Genomic DNA, 19,830 nt, shown 5'->3' on the forward strand with positions numbered 1-19,830 from the left:
ATCCTATGATTCACACCACTCTGTGATATTTTTTCACTCCTATTAGTGAATATCCTGTTAGAAACACTTACAATGCGCATCACCCCGCGATGTTTTTCAGAAACCTATCCTACTTTGCCCCTGGATGTTTCCTGACCTCCCCATGCTGAGCACCCCGTGGTGCTTTTCTCCATCCTACATTGCCACTCACTGCCCATCCTAATTCAGACCCTCCGATTCACACCACGCCGTGATGTTATTCTCACTCCTACTAGTGAATGGAATGTTACACACCCATACAATGCGCACCACCCCACGATGTTTTTCAGAAACCTATCCTACATTGCCACTGCATGTTTCCTGACCTCCCAATGCTGACCACCCAGTGGTGCTTTTCTCCATCCTACATTGCCACTCACTGCCTATCCTAATTCAGACCGTCCGATTCACACCACCCCGTGATGTTTTTCTCCCTGCTTCTAGTGAACGTAATTTTACACACCCATACAATGTGCACGACCCCGCGATGTTTTCAGAAACCTATCCTACATTGGCAGTGCATGTTTCCTGACCTCCCCATGCTGACCAGCACGTGGTGCTTTTCTCCATCCTAGATTGCCACTCACTGCCCATCCTAATTCAGACCCTCCGATTCACACCACTCCGTGATATTATTCTCACTCCTACTGGTGAATGCAATGTTACACACCCATACAATGCCCACCAACCCGCGATGTTTTTCAGAAACCTACCCTACATTGCCACTGCATTTTTCCTGACCTCCCCATGCGTACCACCCCATGGTGCTTTTCTCCATCCTACATTGCCACTCACTTCCTATCCTAATTCGGACCCTCTGATTCACACCACCCAGTGATGATTTTCTCATTCCTAGTAGTGAATGTAATGTCACACACCCATACAATGCGCACGACCCCGCGATGTTTTCAGAAACCTATCCTACATTGCCACAGAATGTTCCATAACCTCCCCATGCTGACCAACCCGTGGTGCATTTCTCCATCCTACATTACCACTCACTGCATATCCTAATTCAGTCCGTCTATTCACACCACCCCGTGATGTTTTTCTCACTCCTACTAGTGAATGTAATGTTACACACCCATACAATGCGCACCACCCCGCGATGGTTTTCAGAAACCTATCCTACATTGGCAGTGCATGTTTCCTGACGTCCCCATGCTGACCACCCCATGGTGCTTTTCTCCATCCTACATTGCCACTCACTGCCTATCCTAATTCGGACCCTGTGATTCACACCACCCCGTGATGATTTTCTCACTCCTAGTAGGGAATGTAATGTTACACACCCATCCAATGTGCACTACTCGTCAATGTTTTTCAGAAACCTATCCTACATTGCCACTGGATGTTTCCTGACCTCCACATGTTGACCACTCCGTGGTGATTTTCTCCATCCTACATTGCCACTCTTTGCATATCCTAATTCAGATCCTATGATTGAAACCACGCCGTGATGTTTTTCTCACTCCTACTAGTGAATGTAATGTTACACACCCATACAATGCGCACCACCCCGCGATGTTTTCATAAAACTTTCCCATATTGCCACTGAATGTTTCCTGACCTCCCCATGCTGACCACCCTGTGGTGCTTTTCTCCATAGTACATTGCCACTCACTGCCTATCCTAATTCAGACCCTCCGATTCACACCATCCCGTGATGTTTTTCTCACTTCTACTAGTGAATATCCTGTTAGAAACCCTTACAATGCACACCACCCCGCGATGTTTTTCAGAAACCTATCCTACATTGCCACTGCATGTTTCCTGATCTCCCCATGCTGACCACACCGTGGTGCTTTTCTCCATCCTACATTGCCACTCACTGCCTATCCTAATTCAGATCCTATGATTGAAACCACGCCGTGATGTTTTTCTCACTCCTACTAGTGAATGTAATGTTACACACCAATACAATGCTCACGACCCCCCAATGTTTAGCAGCAACCTATCCTACATTTCCACTGCATTTTTCCTGACCACCCCATGCGGACCGCTCCGTGGTGCTTTTCTCCATCCTACATTGCCACTCACTGCCTATCCAAATTCGGCCCCTCTGATTCACACCACCCTGTGATGTTTTTCTCACTCCTAGTAGTGAATGTAATGTTACACACCCATACAATGTGCACCAGCCCGCAATGTTTTTCAGAAACCTATCCTACATTGCTACTGGATGTTTCCTGACCTCCACATGCTGACCACACCATTTTGCTTTTCTCCATCTTAGATTGCCACACACTGCCTTTCCTAATTCAGATCCTATGATTGAAAACACTCCGTGATGTTTTTCTCACTCCTACCAGTGAATGTAATGTTGCACACCCATACAATGCGCACCATCCCGCGATGTTTTTCAGAAACCTATCCTACATTGCCACTGCATGTTTCCTGACCTCCCCATGCTGACCACCCCGTGGTGCTTTTCTCCATTCTATATTGCCACTCACCGATCATCCTAATTCAGACCATCCGATTCACACAACGACGTGATGTTATTGTTACTCCTACTAGTGAATGGAATGTTACACACCAATACAATGCTCACCACTCAGTGATGTTTTTCTCACTCCTACTAGTGAATATCCTGTTAGAAACCCTTACAATGCGCACCACCCCACGATGTTTTTCAGAAACCTATCCTACATTGCCACTGCATGTTTCCTGACCTCCTCATGCTGACCAACCCGTGGTGCTTTTCTCCATCCTAGATTGCCACTCACCCCCTATTCTAATTCAGATCCTATGATTCACACGACCCCGTGATGTTTTTCTCACTCCTACTAGTGTATATCCTGTTAGAAACGCTTACAATGCGCCCCACCCTACGATGTTTTTCAGAAACCTATCCTACATTGCCACTGCATGTTTCCTGACCTCCTCATGCTGACCACACTGTGGTGCTTTTCTCCATCCTAGATTGCCACTCACCGCCTATTCTAATTCAGATCCTATGATTCACACCACTCTGTGATATTTTTTCACTCCTATTAGTGAATATCCTGTTAGAAACACTTACAATTCAAATAACCCCGCGATGTTTTTCAGAAACCTATCCTACTTTGCCCCTGGATGTTTCCTGACCTCCCCATGCTGAGCACCCCGTGGTGCTTTTCTCCATCCTACATTGCCACTCACTGCCCATCCTAATTCAGACCCTCCGATTCACACCACGCCGTGATGTTATTCTCACTCCTATTAGTGAATGGAATGTTACACACCCATACAATGCGCACCACCCCACGATGTTTTTCAGAAACCTATCCTACATTGCCACTGCATGTTTCCTGACCTCCCAATGCTGACCACCCAGTGGTGCTTTTCTCCATCCTACATTGCCACTCACTGCCTATCGTAATTCAGACCGTCCGATTCACACCACCCCGTGATGTTTTTCTCCCTGCTTCTAGTGAACGTAATTTTACACACCCATACAATGCGCACCTAGCAGCAATGTTTTTCAGAAACCTATGCTACATTGCCACTGGATGTTTCCTGACCTCCCCATGCTGACCACCCCGTGGTGCTTTTCTCCATCCTAGATTGCCAATCACTGCCTATTCTAATTCAGATCCAATGATTCACACCGCCCTGTGATGTTTTTCTCACTCCTAGTAGTGAATGTAATGTTACACACCCATACAATGCGCACGACCCCGCGATGTTTTCAGAAACCTATCCTACATTGGCAGTGCATGTTTCCTAACCTCCCCATGCTGACCAGCATATGGTGCTTTTCTCCATCCTAGATTGCCACTCACTGCCCATCCAAATTCAGACCCTCCGATTCACACCACTCCTTGATATTATTCTCACTCCTACTGGTGAATGCAATGTTACACATCCATACAATGCCCACCAACCCGCGATGTTTTTCAGAAACCTATCCTTCATTGCCACTGCATTTTTCCTGACCTCCCCATGCGTACCACCCCATGGTGCTCTTCTCCATCCTACATTGCCACTCACTTCCTATCCTAATTCGGACCCTCTGATTCACACCACCCAGTGATGATTTTCTCATTCCTAGTAGTGAATGTAATGTTACACACCCATACAATGTGCACGACCCCGCGATGTTTTCAGAAACCTATCCTACATTGCCACAGAATGTTCCCTAACCTCCCCATGCTGACCAACCCGTGGTGCTTTTCTCCATCCTACATTACCACTCACTGCATATCCTAATTCAGTCCGTCCATTCACACCACCCCGTGATGTTTTTCTCACTCCTACTGGTGAATGCAATGTTACACACGCATACAATGCCCACCAACCCGCGATGTTTTTCAGAAACCTATCCTACAGTGGCAGTGCATGTTTCCTGATGTCCCAATGCTGACCACCCCGTGGTGCTTTTCTCCATCCTACATTGCCACTCACTGCCTATCTTAATTCAGACCCTGCATTCACACCACCCCGTGATGTTTTTTTTACTCCTACTAGTGAATGTAATGTTACACACCCATACAATGCGCACCACCCCGCGATGTTTTTCAGAAACCTATCCAACATGGCCACTGCATGTTTCGTGACCTCCCCCTACTGACCACCACTTGCTGCTTTTCTCCATCCTACATTGCCACTCACTGCCTATCCTAATTCAGACCCTCTGATTCACACCATCCCGTGATGTTTTTCTCACTCCTACTAGTGAATATCCTGTTAGAAACCCTTACAATGCGCACCATCCTGCGATGTTTTTCAGAAACGTATCCTACATTGCCACTGCATGTTTCCTGATCTCCCCATGCTGACCACCCCTTGGTGCTTTTCTCCATCCTACATTGCCACTCACTGCCTATCCTAATTGAGATCCTATGATTGAAACCACGCCGTGATGTTTTTCTCACTCCTACTAGTGAATGTAAAGTTACACACCCATTCAATGTGCACTGCCCCCCGATGTTTAGCAGCAACGTATCCTACATTGAAACTGCATTTTTCCTGACCTCCCCATGCGGACCACCCCGTGGTGCTTTTCTCCATCCTACATTGCCACTCACTGCCTATCCAAATTCGGCCCCTCTGATTCACACCACCCCGTGATATTTTTCTCACTCCTAGTAGTGAATGTAATGTTACACACCCATACAATGTGCACCAGCCCACAATGCTTTTCACAAACCTATCCTACATTGCTACTGGATGTTTCCTGACCTCCTCATGCTGACCACCCCGTGGTGCTTTTCTCCATCCTACATTGCCACTCACCGATCATCCTAATTCAGACCGTCCGATTCACTCCACACCGTGATGTTATTCTCACTCCTACTAGTGAATGGAATGCTACACACCAATACAATGCACACCACCCCACGATGTTTTTCAGAAACCTATCCTACATTTCCACTCGATGTTTCCTGACCTCCACTGCTGACAACGCCGTGGTGTTTTTCTCCGTCCTACATTGCCACTCACTGCCTATCCTAATTCAGACACTCCGATTCACACCACCCCGTGATGTTTTTCTCACTCCTACTAGTGAATATCCTGTTAGAAACCCTTACAATGCGCAGCACCCCAAGATATTTTTCAGAAACCTATCCTACATTGCCACTGCATGTTTCCTGACCTCCTCATGCTGACCACACCGTGGTGCTTTTCTCCATCCTAGATTGCCACTCACCGCCTATTCTAATTCAGATCCTATGATTCACACCACTCTGTGATATTTTTTCACTCCTATTAGTGAATATCCTGTTAGAAACACTTACAATGCGCATCACCCCGCGATGTTTTTCAGAAACCTATCCTACTTTGCCCCTGGATGTTTCCTGACCTCCCCATGCTGAGCACCCCGTGGTGCTTTTCTCCATCCTACATTGCCACTCACTGCCCATCCTAATTCAGACCCTCCGATTCACACCACGCCGTGATGTTATTCTCACTCCTACTAGTGAATGGAATGTTACACACCCATACAATGCGCACCACCCCACGATGTTTTTCAGAAACCTATCCTACATTGCCACTGCATGTTTCCTGACCTCCCAATGCTGACCACCCAGTGGTGCTTTTCTCCATCCTACATTGCCACTCACTGCCTATCCTAATTCAGACCGTCCGATTCACACCACCCCGTGATGTTTTTCTCCCTGCTTCTAGTGAACGTAATTTTACACACCCATACAATGTGCACGACCCCGCGATGTTTTCAGAAACCTATCCTACATTGGCAGTGCATGTTTCCTGACCTCCCCATGCTGACCAGCACGTGGTGCTTTTCTCCATCCTAGATTGCCACTCACTGCCCATCCTAATTCAGACCCTCCGATTCACACCACTCCGTGATATTATTCTCACTCCTACTGGTGAATGCAATGTTACACACCCATACAATGCCCACCAACCCGCGATGTTTTTCAGAAACCTACCCTACATTGCCACTGCATTTTTCCTGACCTCCCCATGCGTACCACCCCATGGTGCTTTTCTCCATCCTACATTGCCACTCACTTCCTATCCTAATTCGGACCCTCTGATTCACACCACCCAGTGATGATTTTCTCATTCCTAGTAGTGAATGTAATGTCACACACCCATACAATGCGCACGACCCCGCGATGTTTTCAGAAACCTATCCTACATTGCCACAGAATGTTCCATAACCTCCCCATGCTGACCAACCCGTGGTGCATTTCTCCATCCTACATTACCACTCACTGCATATCCTAATTCAGTCCGTCTATTCACACCACCCCGTGATGTTTTTCTCACTCCTACTAGTGAATGTAATGTTACACACCCATACAATGCGCACCACCCCGCGATGGTTTTCAGAAACCTATCCTACATTGGCAGTGCATGTTTCCTGACGTCCCCATGCTGACCACCCCATGGTGCTTTTCTCCATCCTACATTGCCACTCACTGCCTATCCTAATTCGGACCCTGTGATTCACACCACCCCGTGATGATTTTCTCACTCCTAGTAGGGAATGTAATGTTACACACCCATACAATGTGCACTACTCCTCAATGTTTTTCAGAAACCTATCCTACATTGCCACTGGATGTTTCCTGACCTCCACATGTTGACCACTCCGTGGTGATTTTCTCCATCCTACATTGCCACTCTTTGCATATCCTAATTCAGATCCTATGATTGAAACCACGCCGTGATGTTTTTCTCACTCCTACTAGTGAATGTAATGTTACACACCCATACAATGCGCACCACCCCGCGATGTTTTCATAAAACTTTCCCATATTGCCACTGAATGTTTCCTGACCTCCCCATGCTGACCACCCTGTGGTGCTTTTCTCCATAGTACATTGCCACTCACTGCCTATCCTAATTCAGACCCTCCGATTCACACCATCCCGTGATGTTTTTCTCACTTCTACTAGTGAATATCCTGTTAGAAACCCTTACAATGCACACCACCCCGCGATGTTTTTCAGAAACCTATCCTACATTGCCACTGCATGTTTCCTGATCTCCCCATGCTGACCACACCGTGGTGCTTTTCTCCATCCTACATTGCCACTCACTGCCTATCCTAATTCAGATCCTATGATTGAAACCACGCCGTGATGTTTTTCTCACTCCTACTAGTGAATGTAATGTTACACACCGATACAATGCTCACGACCCCCCGATGTTTAGCAGCAACCTATCCTACATTTCCACTGCATTTTTCCTGACCACCCCATGCGGACCGCTCCGTGGTGCTTTTCTCCATCCTACATTGCCACTCACTGCCTATCCAAATTCGGCCCCTCTGATTCACACCACCCTGTGATGTTTTTCTCACTCCTAGTAGTGAATGTAATGTTACACACCCATACAATGTGCACCAGCCCGCAATGTTTTTCAGAAACCTATCCTACATTGCTACTGGATGTTTCCTGACCTCCACATGCTGACCACACCATTTTGCTTTTCTCCATCTTAGATTGCCACACACTGCCTTTCCTAATTCAGATCCTATGATTGAAAACACTCCGTGATGTTTTTCTCACTCCTACCAGTGAATGTAATGTTGCACACCCATACAATGCGCACCATCCCGCGATGTTTTTCAGAAACCTATCCTACATTGCCACTGCATGTTTCCTGACCTCCCCATGCTGACCACCCCGTGGTGCTTTTCTCCATTCTATATTGCCACTCACCGATCATCCTAATTCAGACCATCCGATTCACACAACGACGTGATGTTATTGTTACTCCTACTAGTGAATGGAATGTTACACACCAATACAATGCTCACCACTCAGTGATGTTTTTCTCACTCCTACTAGTGAATATCCTGTTAGAAACCCTTACAATGCGCACCACCCCACGATGTTTTTCAGAAACCTATCCTACATTGCCACTGCATGTTTCCTGACCTCCTCATGCTGACCAACCCGTGGTGCTTTTCTCCATCCTAGATTGCCACTCACCCCCTATTCTAATTCAGATCCTATGATTCACACGACCCCGTGATGTTTTTCTCACTCCTACTAGTGTATATCCTGTTAGAAACCCTTACAATGCGCCCCACCCTACGATGTTTTTCAGAAACCTATCCTACATTGCCACTGCATGTTTCCTGACCTCCTCATGCTGACCACACTGTGGTGCTTTTCTCCATCCTAGATTGCCACTCACCGCCTATTCTAATTCAGATCCTATGATTCACACCACTCTGTGATATTTTTTCACTCCTATTAGTGAATATCCTGTTAGAAACACTTACAATTCAAATCACACCGCGATGTTTTTCAGAAACCTATCCTACTTTGCCCCTGGATGTTTCCTGACCTCCCCATGCTGAGCACCCCGTGGTGCTTTTCTCCATCCTACATTGCCACTCACTGCCCATCCTAATTCAGACCCTCCGATTCACACCACGCCGTGATGTTATTCTCACTCCTATTAGTGAATGGAATGTTACACACCCATACAATGCGCACCACCCCACGATGTTTTTCAGAAACCTATCCTACATTGCCACTGCATGTTTCCTGACCTCCCAATGCTGACCACCCAGTGGTGCTTTTCTCCATCCTACATTGCCACTCACTGCCTATCGTAATTCAGACCGTCCGATTCACACCACCCCGTGATGTTTTTCTCCCTGCTTCTAGTGAACGTAATTTTACACACCCATACAATGCGCACCTAGCAGCAATGTTTTTCAGAAACCTATGCTACATTGCCACTGGATGTTTCCTGACCTCCCCATGCTGACCACCCCGTGGTGCTTTTCTCCATCCTAGATTGCCAATCACTGCCTATTCTAATTCAGATCCAATGATTCACACCGCCCTGTGATGTTTTTCTCACTCCTAGTAGTGAATGTAATGTTACACACCCATACAATGCGCACGACCCCGCGATGTTTTCAGAAACCTATCCTACATTGGCAGTGCATGTTTCCTAACCTCCCCATGCTGACCAGCATATGGTGCTTTTCTCCATCCTAGATTGCCACTCACTGCCCATCCAAATTCAGACCCTCCGATTCACACCACTCCTTGATATTATTCTCACTCCTACTGGTGAATGCAATGTTACACATCCATACAATGCCCACCAACCCGCGATGTTTTTCAGAAACCAATCCTTCATTGCCACTGCATTTTTCCTGACCTCCCCATGCGTACCACCCCATGGTGCTCTTCTCCATCCTACATTGCCACTCACTTCCTATCCTAATTCGGACCCTCTGATTCACACCACCCAGTGATGATTTTCTCATTCCTAGTAGTGAATGTAATGTTACACACCCATACAATGTGCACGACCCCGCGATGTTTTCAGAAACCTATCCTACATTGCCACAGAATGTTCCCTAACCTCCCCATGCTGACCAACCCGTGGTGCTTTTATCCATCCTACATTACCACTCACTGCATATCCTAATTCAGTCCGTCCATTCACACCACCCCGTGATGTTTTTCTCACTCCTACTGGTGAATGCAATGTTACACACCCATACAATGCCCACCAACCCGCGATGTTTTTCAGAAACCTATCCTACAGTGGCAGTGCATGTTTCCTGACGTCCCAATGCTGACCACCCCGTGGTGCTTTTCTCCATCCTACATTGCCACTCACTGCCTATCCTAATTCGAACCCTCTGATTCACACCACCCCGTGATGATTTTCTCACTCCTAGTAGGGAATGTAATGTTACACACCCATACAATGTGCACCACTCCTCAATGTTTTTCAGAAACCTATCCTACATTGCCCCTGGATGTTTCCTGACCTCCACATGTTGACCACTCCGTGGTGCTTTTCTCCATCCTACATTGCCACTCATTGCATATCCTAATTCAGATCCTATGATTGAAACCACGCCGTGATGTTTTTCTCACTCCTACTAGTGAATGTAATGTTACACACCCATACAATGCGCACCACCCCGCGTTGTTTTCATAAAACTTTCCCATATTGCCACTGAATGTTTCCTGACCTCCCCATGCTGACCACCCCGTGGTGCTTTTCTCCATCCTACATTGCCACCCACTGCCTATCCTAATTCAGACCGTCCATTCACACCACCCCGTGATGTTTTTCTCACTCCTACTAGTGAATGTAATGTTACACACCCATAAAATGCGCACCAACCTGTGATGTTTTTCAGAAACCTATCCTACATGGCCACTGCATGTTTCCTGACTTACCCTGCTGACCACCCCGTGGTGCTTTTCTCCATCCTACATTGCCACTCACTGCCTATCCTAATTCAGACCCTCCGATTCACACAATCCCGTGATGTTTTTCTCACTCCTACTAGTGAATATCCTGTTAGAAACCCTTACAATGCACACCACCCCGCGATGTTTTTCAGAAACCTATCCTACATTGCCACTGCATGTTTCCTGATCTCCCCATGCTGACCACCCCGTGGTGCTTTTCTCCATCCTACATTGCCACTCACTGCCTATCCTAATTGAGATCCTATGATTGAAACCACGCCGTGATGTTTTTCTCACTCCTACTAGTGAATGTAATGTTACACACCGATACAATGCTCACGACCCCCCGATGTTTAGCAGCAACCTATCCTACATTTCCACTGCATTTTTCCTGACCTCCCCATGCGGACCACTCGGTGGTGCTTTTCTCCATCCTACATTGCCACTCACTGCCTATCCAAATTCGGCCCCTCTGATTCACACCACCCCGTGATGTTTTTCTCACTCTTGGTAGTGAATGTAATGTTACACACCCATACAATGTGCACCAGCCCGCAATGTTTTTCAGAAACCTATCACACATTGCTACTGGATGTTTCCTGACCTCCACATGCTGACCACACCGTTTTGCTTTTCTCCATCTTAGATTGCCCCACACTGCCTATCCTAATTCAGATCCTATGATTGAAAACACTCCGTGATGTTTTTCTCACTCCTACCAGTGAATGTAATGTTACACACCCATACAATGCGCACCATCCCGCGATGTTTTTCAGAAACCTATCCTACATTGCCACTGCATGTTTCCTGACCTCCCCATGCTGACCACCCCGTGGTGCTTTTCTCCATTCTATATTGCCACTCACCGATCATCCTAATTCAGACCGTCCGATTCACACAACGACGTGATGTTATTCTTACTCCTACTAGTGAATGGAATGTTACACACCAATACAATGCTCACCACTCAGTGATGTTTTTCTCACTCCTACTAGTGAATATCCTGTTAGAAACCCTTACAATGCGCACCAACCCACGATGTTTTTCAGAAACCTATCCTACATTGCCACTGCATGTTTCCTGACCTCCTCATGCTGACCAATCCGTGGTGCTTTTCTCCATCCTAGATTGCCACTCACCCCCTATTCTAATTCAGATCCTATGATTCACACGACCCCGTGATGTTTTTCTCACTCCTACTAGTGTATATCCTGTTAGAAACACTTACAATGCGCCCCACCCCACGATGTTTTTCAGAAACCTATCCTACATTGCCACTGCATGTTTCCTGACCTCCTCATGCTGACCACACCGTGGTGCTTTTGTCCATCCTAGATTGCCACTCACCGCCTATTCTAATTCAGATCCTATGATTCACACCACTCTGTGATATTTTTTCACTCCTATTAGTGAATATCCTGTTAGAAATACTTACAATTCAAATCACCCCGCGATGTTTTTCAGAAACCTATCCTACTTTGCCCCTGGATGTTTCCTGACCTCCCCATGCTGAGCACCCCGTGGTGCTTTTCTACATCCTAAATTGCCACTCACTGCCCATCCTAATTCAGACCCTCCGATTCACACCACGCCGTGATGTTATTCTCACTCCTATTAGTGAATGGAATGTTACACACCCATACAATGCGCACCACCCCACGATGTTTTTCAGAAACCTATCCTACATTGCCACTGCATGTTTCCTGACCTCCCAATGCTGACCACCCAGTGGTGCTTTTCTCCATCCTACATTGCCACTCACTGCCTATCGTAATTCAGACCGTCCGATTCACACCACCCCGTGATGTTTTTCTCCCTGCTTCTAGTGAACGTAATTTTACACACCCATACAATGCGCACCTAGCAGCAATGTTTTTCAGAAACCTATGCTACATTGCCACTGGATGTTTCCTGACCTCCCCATGCTGACCACCCCGTGGTGCTTTTCTCCATCCTAGATTGCCAATCACTGCCTATTCTAATTCAGATCCAGTGATTCACACCACCCCGTGATGTTTTTCTCACTCCTAGTAGTGAATGTAATGTTACACACCCATACAATGCGCACGACCCCGCGATGTTTTCAGAAACCTATCCTACATTGGCAGTGCATGTTTCCTAACCTCCCCATGCTGACCAGCACATGGTGCTTTTCTCCATCCTAGATTGCCACTCATGCCCATCCAAATTCAGACCCTCCGATTCACACCACTCCGTGATATTATTCTCACTCCTACTGGTGAATGCAATGTTACACACCCATACAATGCCCACCAACCCGCGATGTTTTTCAGAAACCTATCCTACATTGCCACTGCATTTTTCCTGACCTCCCCATGCGTACCACCCCATGGTGCTTTTCTCCATCCTACATTGCCACTCACTTCCTATCCTAATTCGGACCCTCTGATTCACACCACCCAGTGATGATTTTCTCATTCCTAGTAGTGAATGTAATGTTACACACCCATACAATATGCACGACCCCGCGATGTTTTCAGAAACCTATCCTACATTGCCAAAGAATGTTCCCTAACCTCCCCATGCTGACCAACCCGTGGTGCTTTTCTCCATCCTACATTACCACTCACTGCATATCCTAATTCAGTCCGTCCATTCACACCACCTCGTGATGTTTTTCTCACTCCTACTAGTGAATATAATGTTACACACCCATACAATGCGCACCACCCCGCGTTGTTTTTCAGAAACCTATCCTACAGTGGCAGTGCATGTTTCCTGACGTCCCCATGCTGACCACCCCGTGGTGCTTTTCTCCATCCTACATTGCCACTCACTGCCTATCCTAATTCGGACCCTCTGATTCACACCACCCCGTGATGATTTTCTCACTCCTAGTAGGGAATGTAATGTTACACACCCATACAATGTGCACCACTCCTCAATGTTTTTCAGAAACCTATCCTACATTGCCCCTGGATGTTTCCTGACCTCCACATGTTGACCACTCCGTGGTGCTTTTCTCCATCCTACATTGCCACTCATTGCATATCCTAATTCAGATCCTATGATTGAAACCACGCCGTGATGTTTTTCTCACTCCTACTAGTGAATGTAATGTTACACACCCATACAATGCGCACCACCCCGCGTTGTTTTCATAAAACTTTCCCATATTGCCACTGAATGTTTCCTGACCTCCCCATGCTGACCACCCCGTGGTGCTTTTCTCCATCCTACATTGCCACTCACTGCCTATCCTAATTCAGACCGTCCATTCACACCACCCCGTGATGTTTTTCTCACTCCTACTAGTGAATGTAATGTTACACACCCATACAATGCGCACCAACCTGCGATGTTTTTCAGAAACCTATCCTACATGGCCACTGCATGTTTCCTGACTTCCCCTGCTGACCACCCCGTGGTGCTTTTCTCCATTATACATTGCCACTCACTGCCTATCCTAATTCAGACCCTCCGATTCACACAATCCCGTGATGTTTTTCTCACTCCTACTAGTGAATATCCTGTTAGAAACCCTTACAATGCACACCACCCCGCGATGTTTTTCAGAAACCTATCCTACATTGCCACTGCATGTTTCCTGATCTCCCCATGCTGACCACCCCGTGGTGCTTTTCTCCATCCTACATTGCCACTCACTGCCTATCCTAATTGAGATCCTATGATTGAAACCACGCCGTGATGTTTTTCTCACTCCTACTAGTGAATGTAATGTTACACACCGATACATTGCTCACGACCCCCCGATGTTTAGCAGCAACCTATCCTACATTTCCACTGCATTTTTCCTGACCTCCCCATGCGGACCACTCGGTGGTGCTTTTCTCCATCCTACATTGCCACTCACTGCGTATCCAAATTCGGCCCCTCTGATTCACACCACCCCGTGATGGTTTTCTCACTCCTAGTAGTGAATGTAATGTTACACACCCATACAATGTGCACCAGCCCGCAATGTTTTTCAGAAACCTATCACACATTGCTACTGGATGTTTCCTGACCTCCACATGCTGACCACACCGTTTTGCTTTTCTCCATCTTAGATTGCCCCACACTGCCTATCCTAATTCAGATCCTATGATTGAAAACACTCCGTGATGTTTTTCTCACTCCTACCAGTGAATGTAATGTTGCAAACCCATACAATGCGCACCATCCCGCGATGTTTTTCAGAAACCTATCCTACATTGCCACTGCATGTTTCCTGACCTCCCCATGCTGACCACCCCGTGGTGCTTTTCTCCATCGTATATTGCCACTCACCGATCATCCTAATTCAGACCGTCCAATTCACACCACGACGTGATGTTATTCTTACTCCTACTAGTGAATGGAATGTTACACACCAATACAATGCGCACCACCCAGTGATGTTTTTCTCACTCCTACTAGTGAATATCCTGTTAGAAACCCTTACAATGCGCACCACCCCACGATGTTTTTCAGAAATCTATCCTACATTGCCACTGCATGTTTCCTGACCTCCTCCTGCTGACCAACCCGTGGTGCTTTTCTCCATCCTACATTGCCACTCACTGCCTATCCTAAATCAGACCTTCAGATTCACACCACCCCCTGATGATTTTCTCACTCCCACTAGTGAATGGCCTGTTAGAAACCCTTAAAAGCTGCACCACACCCTGATGTTTCTCAGCAACCTATCCTACATTGCCCCTGCATATTTAATGACCTCCCCATGCTGACCACCCCGTGTTGCTTTTCTCCATCCTACATTGCCACTCACTGCCTATTGTAATTCAGACCGTCCGATTCACACCACCCTGTGATGTTCTTCTCACTGCTTCTCGTGAAAGAAATGTTACACACCCATACAATGCGCCCCACACAGCGATGTTTTTCAGAAACCTATCCTACATTGCCACTGGATGTTTCCAGACCTCCCCATGCTGACCACCCCGTGGTGCTTTTCTCCATCCTACATTGCCACTCACTGCCTATCCTAATTCGGACACTCTGATTCACACCACCCCGTGATGTTTTTCTCACTCCTAGTAGTGAATGTAATGTTACACACCCATACAATGTGCACCACACAGCAATGTTTTTCAGAAACCTATCCTACATTGCCACTGGATGTTTCCTGACCTCCATATGCTGACCACCCCGTGGTGCTTTTCTCCATCCTACATTGCCACTTACTGCCTATCCTAATTCAGATCCTATGATTGAAAACACGCCATGATGTTTTTCTCACTCCTACTAGTGAATGTAATGTTACACAGCCATACAATGCGCTCCACCCCGCGATGTTTTCACTAACCTATCCTACATTGCCACTGCATGTTTCCTGACCTCCCCATGCTGACCACCCCGTGGTGCTTTTCTCCATCCTCCATTGCCAATCACTGCCTATCCTAAATCAGACCTTCCGATTCACACCACCCCCTAATGATTTTCTCACTCCCACTAGTGAATGGCCTGTTAGAAACCCTTAAAAGGTGCACCACACCCTGATGTTTCTCAGCAACCTATCCTACATTGCCACTGCATATTTAATGACCTCCCCATGCTGACCACCCCGTGGTGCTTTTCTCCATCCTACATTGCCACTCACTGCCTATTGTAATTCAGACCGTCCGATTCACACCACCCTGTGATATTCTTCTCACTGCTTCTCCTGAAAGAAATGTTACACACCCATACAATGCGCCCCACCCAGCGATGTTTTTCAGAAAACTATCCTACATTGCCACTGGATGTTTCCAGACCTCCGCATGCTGACCACCCCGTGGTGCTTTTCTCCATCCTACATTGCCACTCACTGCCTATCCTAATTCGGACACTCTGATTCACACCACCCCGTGATGTTTTTCTCACTCCTAGTAGTGAATGTAATGTTACACACCCATACAATGTGCACCACACCGCAATGTTTTTCAGAAACCTATCCTACATTGCCACTGGATGTTTCCTGACCTCCATATGCTGACCACCCCTTGGTGCTTTTCTCCATCCTACATTGCCACTTATTGCCTATCCTAATTCAGATCCTATGATTGAAAACACGCCATGATGTTTTTCTCACTCCTACTAGTGAATGTAATGTTGCTCACCCATACAATGCGCACGACCCCGCGATGTTTTTCAGAAACCTATCCTACATTGCCACAGAATGTTTCCTAACCTCCCCATGCTGACCAACCCGTGGTGTTTTCTCCATCCTACATTACCACTCACTGCATATCCTAATTCAGACCGTCCATTCACACCACCCCGTGATGTTTTTCTCACTCCTACTAGTGAATGTAATGTTACACACCCATAAAAAGCGCACCACCCAGCGATGGTTTTCAGAAACCTATCCTACATTGGCAGTGCATGTTTCCTGACGTCCCCATGCTGACCACCCCGTGGTGCTTTTCTCCATCCTACATTGCCACTCACTGCCTATCCTAAATCAGACCCTCCGATTCACACAACCCCCTGATGATTTTCTCACTTCTACTAGTGAATAGCCTGTTAGAAACCATTAAAATGCGAACCACCCCACGATGTTTCGCAGGAATCTATCCTACATTGCCCCTGCATTTTTCCTGACCTCCACATTCGGACCACCCCGTGGTGCTTTTCTCCATCCTAAATTGCCACTCACTGCCTATCCTAATTCGGACCCTCAGATTCACAACACCCTGTGTTGTTTTTCTCACTGCTTCTAGTGAATCTAATGTTACACAACCATACAATTCGCACCACCCAGCGATGTTTTTCAGAAACCTATCCTACATTGCCACTGGATGTTTCCTGACCTCACCATGCTGACCACCCTGTGGTGCTTTTCTCCATCCGAGATTGCCTCTCAATGCGTATCCTAATTCAGATCCTATGATTCACACCACCCCGTGATGTTTTTCTCACTTCTACTAGTGAATGTAATGTTACACACCCATACAATGAGCACCAACCCGCGATGGTTATCAGAAACCTATACTACATTGCCTCTGCATTTTTCCAGACTTCCCCATGCGGACCACCCCGTGGTGCTTTTCTGCAGCCTGCATTGCCACTCACTGCCTATCCTAATTCAGAACCTCTGATTCAAACCACCCCGTGATGTTTTTCTCACTCCTAGTAGTTAATGGTCTGTTAGAAACCCTTAAAATGCGCACCACACCCCGATGTTTCTCAGCAACCTATCCTACATTGCCACTGCATTTTTCCTGACCTCCCCATTCGGACCACCCCGTGGTGCTTTTCTCCATCCTAAATTGCCACTCACTGCCTATACTAATTCGGACCCTCTGATTCACACCACCCCGTAATGTTTTTCTCACTTCTAGTAGTGAATGTAATGTTACACACCCATACAATGTGCACCACCCTGCAATGTTTTTCAGAAACCTATCCTACATTGCCACTGGATGTTTCCTGACCTCCACATGCTGACCAATCCGTAGTGCTTTTCTCCATCCTACATTGCCAATCATTTCCTATCCTAATTCAGATCCTATGATTGAAAACACGCCGTGAAGTTTTTCTCACTCCTACTAGTGAATGTAATGTTACACACCCATACAATGCGCACAAGCCCGCGATGTTTTTCAGAAAACTATCCTACATTGCCTCTCCATGTTTCCTGACCACCCCCTGCTGACCACCCCGTGGTGCTTTTCTCCATCCTATATTGCCACTCACTGCCTATCCTAATTCAGACCCTCCGGTACACACCACCCCGTGATGTTTTTCTCACTCCTACTAGTTCATGTAATGTTGCACACCCATACAATACGCACCATCCCGCGATGTTTTACAGAAACCTATCGTACATTGCCACTGCATATTTCCTGACCTCCCCATGCGGACCACCCCGTGGTGCTTTTCTCCATCCTACATTACCACTGACTGCCTATCCTAACTCAGACCCTCTGATTCACACCACCCCGTGGTGATTTTCTCACTCCTAGTAGGGAATGTAATGTTACACACCCATACAATGTGCACCACTCCTCAATATTTTTCAGAAACCTATCCTACATTGCCACTGGATGTTCCTGACCTCCACATGTTGACCACTCCGTGGTGATTTTCTCCATCCTACATTGCCACTCATTGCCTATCCTAATTCAGATCCTATGATTGAAACCCCACCGTGAGGTTTTTCTCACTTCCACTAGTGAATGTAATGTTACTCACCCATAGAATGCGCACCACCCCGCGATGTTTTCATAAAACTTTCCCATATTGCCACTGAATGTTTCCTGACCTCCCCATGCTGACCACCCCGTGGTGCTTTTCTCCATCCTACATTGCCACTCACTGCCTATCCTAATTCAGACTGTCCATTCACACCACCCCGTGATGTTTTTCTCACTCCTACTAGTAAATGTAATGTTAAACACACATACAATGCGCACCACTCCGCGATGTTTTTCAGAAACCTATCCTACATGGCCACTGAATGTTTCCGGACCTCCCCCTGCTGACCATCCCGTGGTGCTTTTCTCCATCCTACATTGCCACTCACCTCCTATCCTAATTCAGGCCCTCCTATTCACACCATCCCGTGATGTTTTTCTCACTCCTACTAGTGAATATCCTGTTAGAAACCCTTACAATGCGTACCACCCCGCGATGTTTTTCAGAAACCTATCCTACATTGCCACTGCATGTTTCCTGATCTCCACATGCTAACCGACCCGTGGTGCTTTTCTCCATCCTACATTGCCACTCACTGCCTATCCTAATTGAGATCCTATGATTGAAACCACGCCGTGGTGTTTTTCTCACTCCTACTAGTGAATGTAATGTTACACAGCCATACAATGCGCACCACCCCGCGATGTTTTCACTAACCTATCCTACATTGCCACTGCATGTTTCCTGACCTCCCCATGCTGACCACCCCATGGTGCTTTTCTCCATCCTACATTGCCACTCACTGCCTATCCTAAATCAGACCTTCCGATTCACACCACCCCCTGATGATTTTCTCACTCCCACTAGTGAATGGCCTGTTAGAAACCCTTAAAACCTGCACCACACCCTGATGTTTCTCAGCAACCTATCCTACATTGCCACTGCATATTTAATGACCTCCCCATGCTGACCACCCCGTGGTGCTTTTCTCCATCCTACATTGCCACTCACTGCCTATTGTAATTCAGACCGTCCGATTCACACCACCCTGTGATGTTCTTCTCACTGCTTCTCCTGAAAGAAA

Source organism: Cavia porcellus, unplaced genomic scaffold (assembly GCF_034190915.1).
Source record: "Cavia porcellus strain 051 isolate PalLab524CR breed Dunkin Hartley unplaced genomic scaffold, mCavPor4.1 scaffold_22, whole genome shotgun sequence".
Lineage (NCBI taxonomy): Eukaryota > Metazoa > Chordata > Mammalia > Rodentia > Caviidae > Cavia > Cavia porcellus.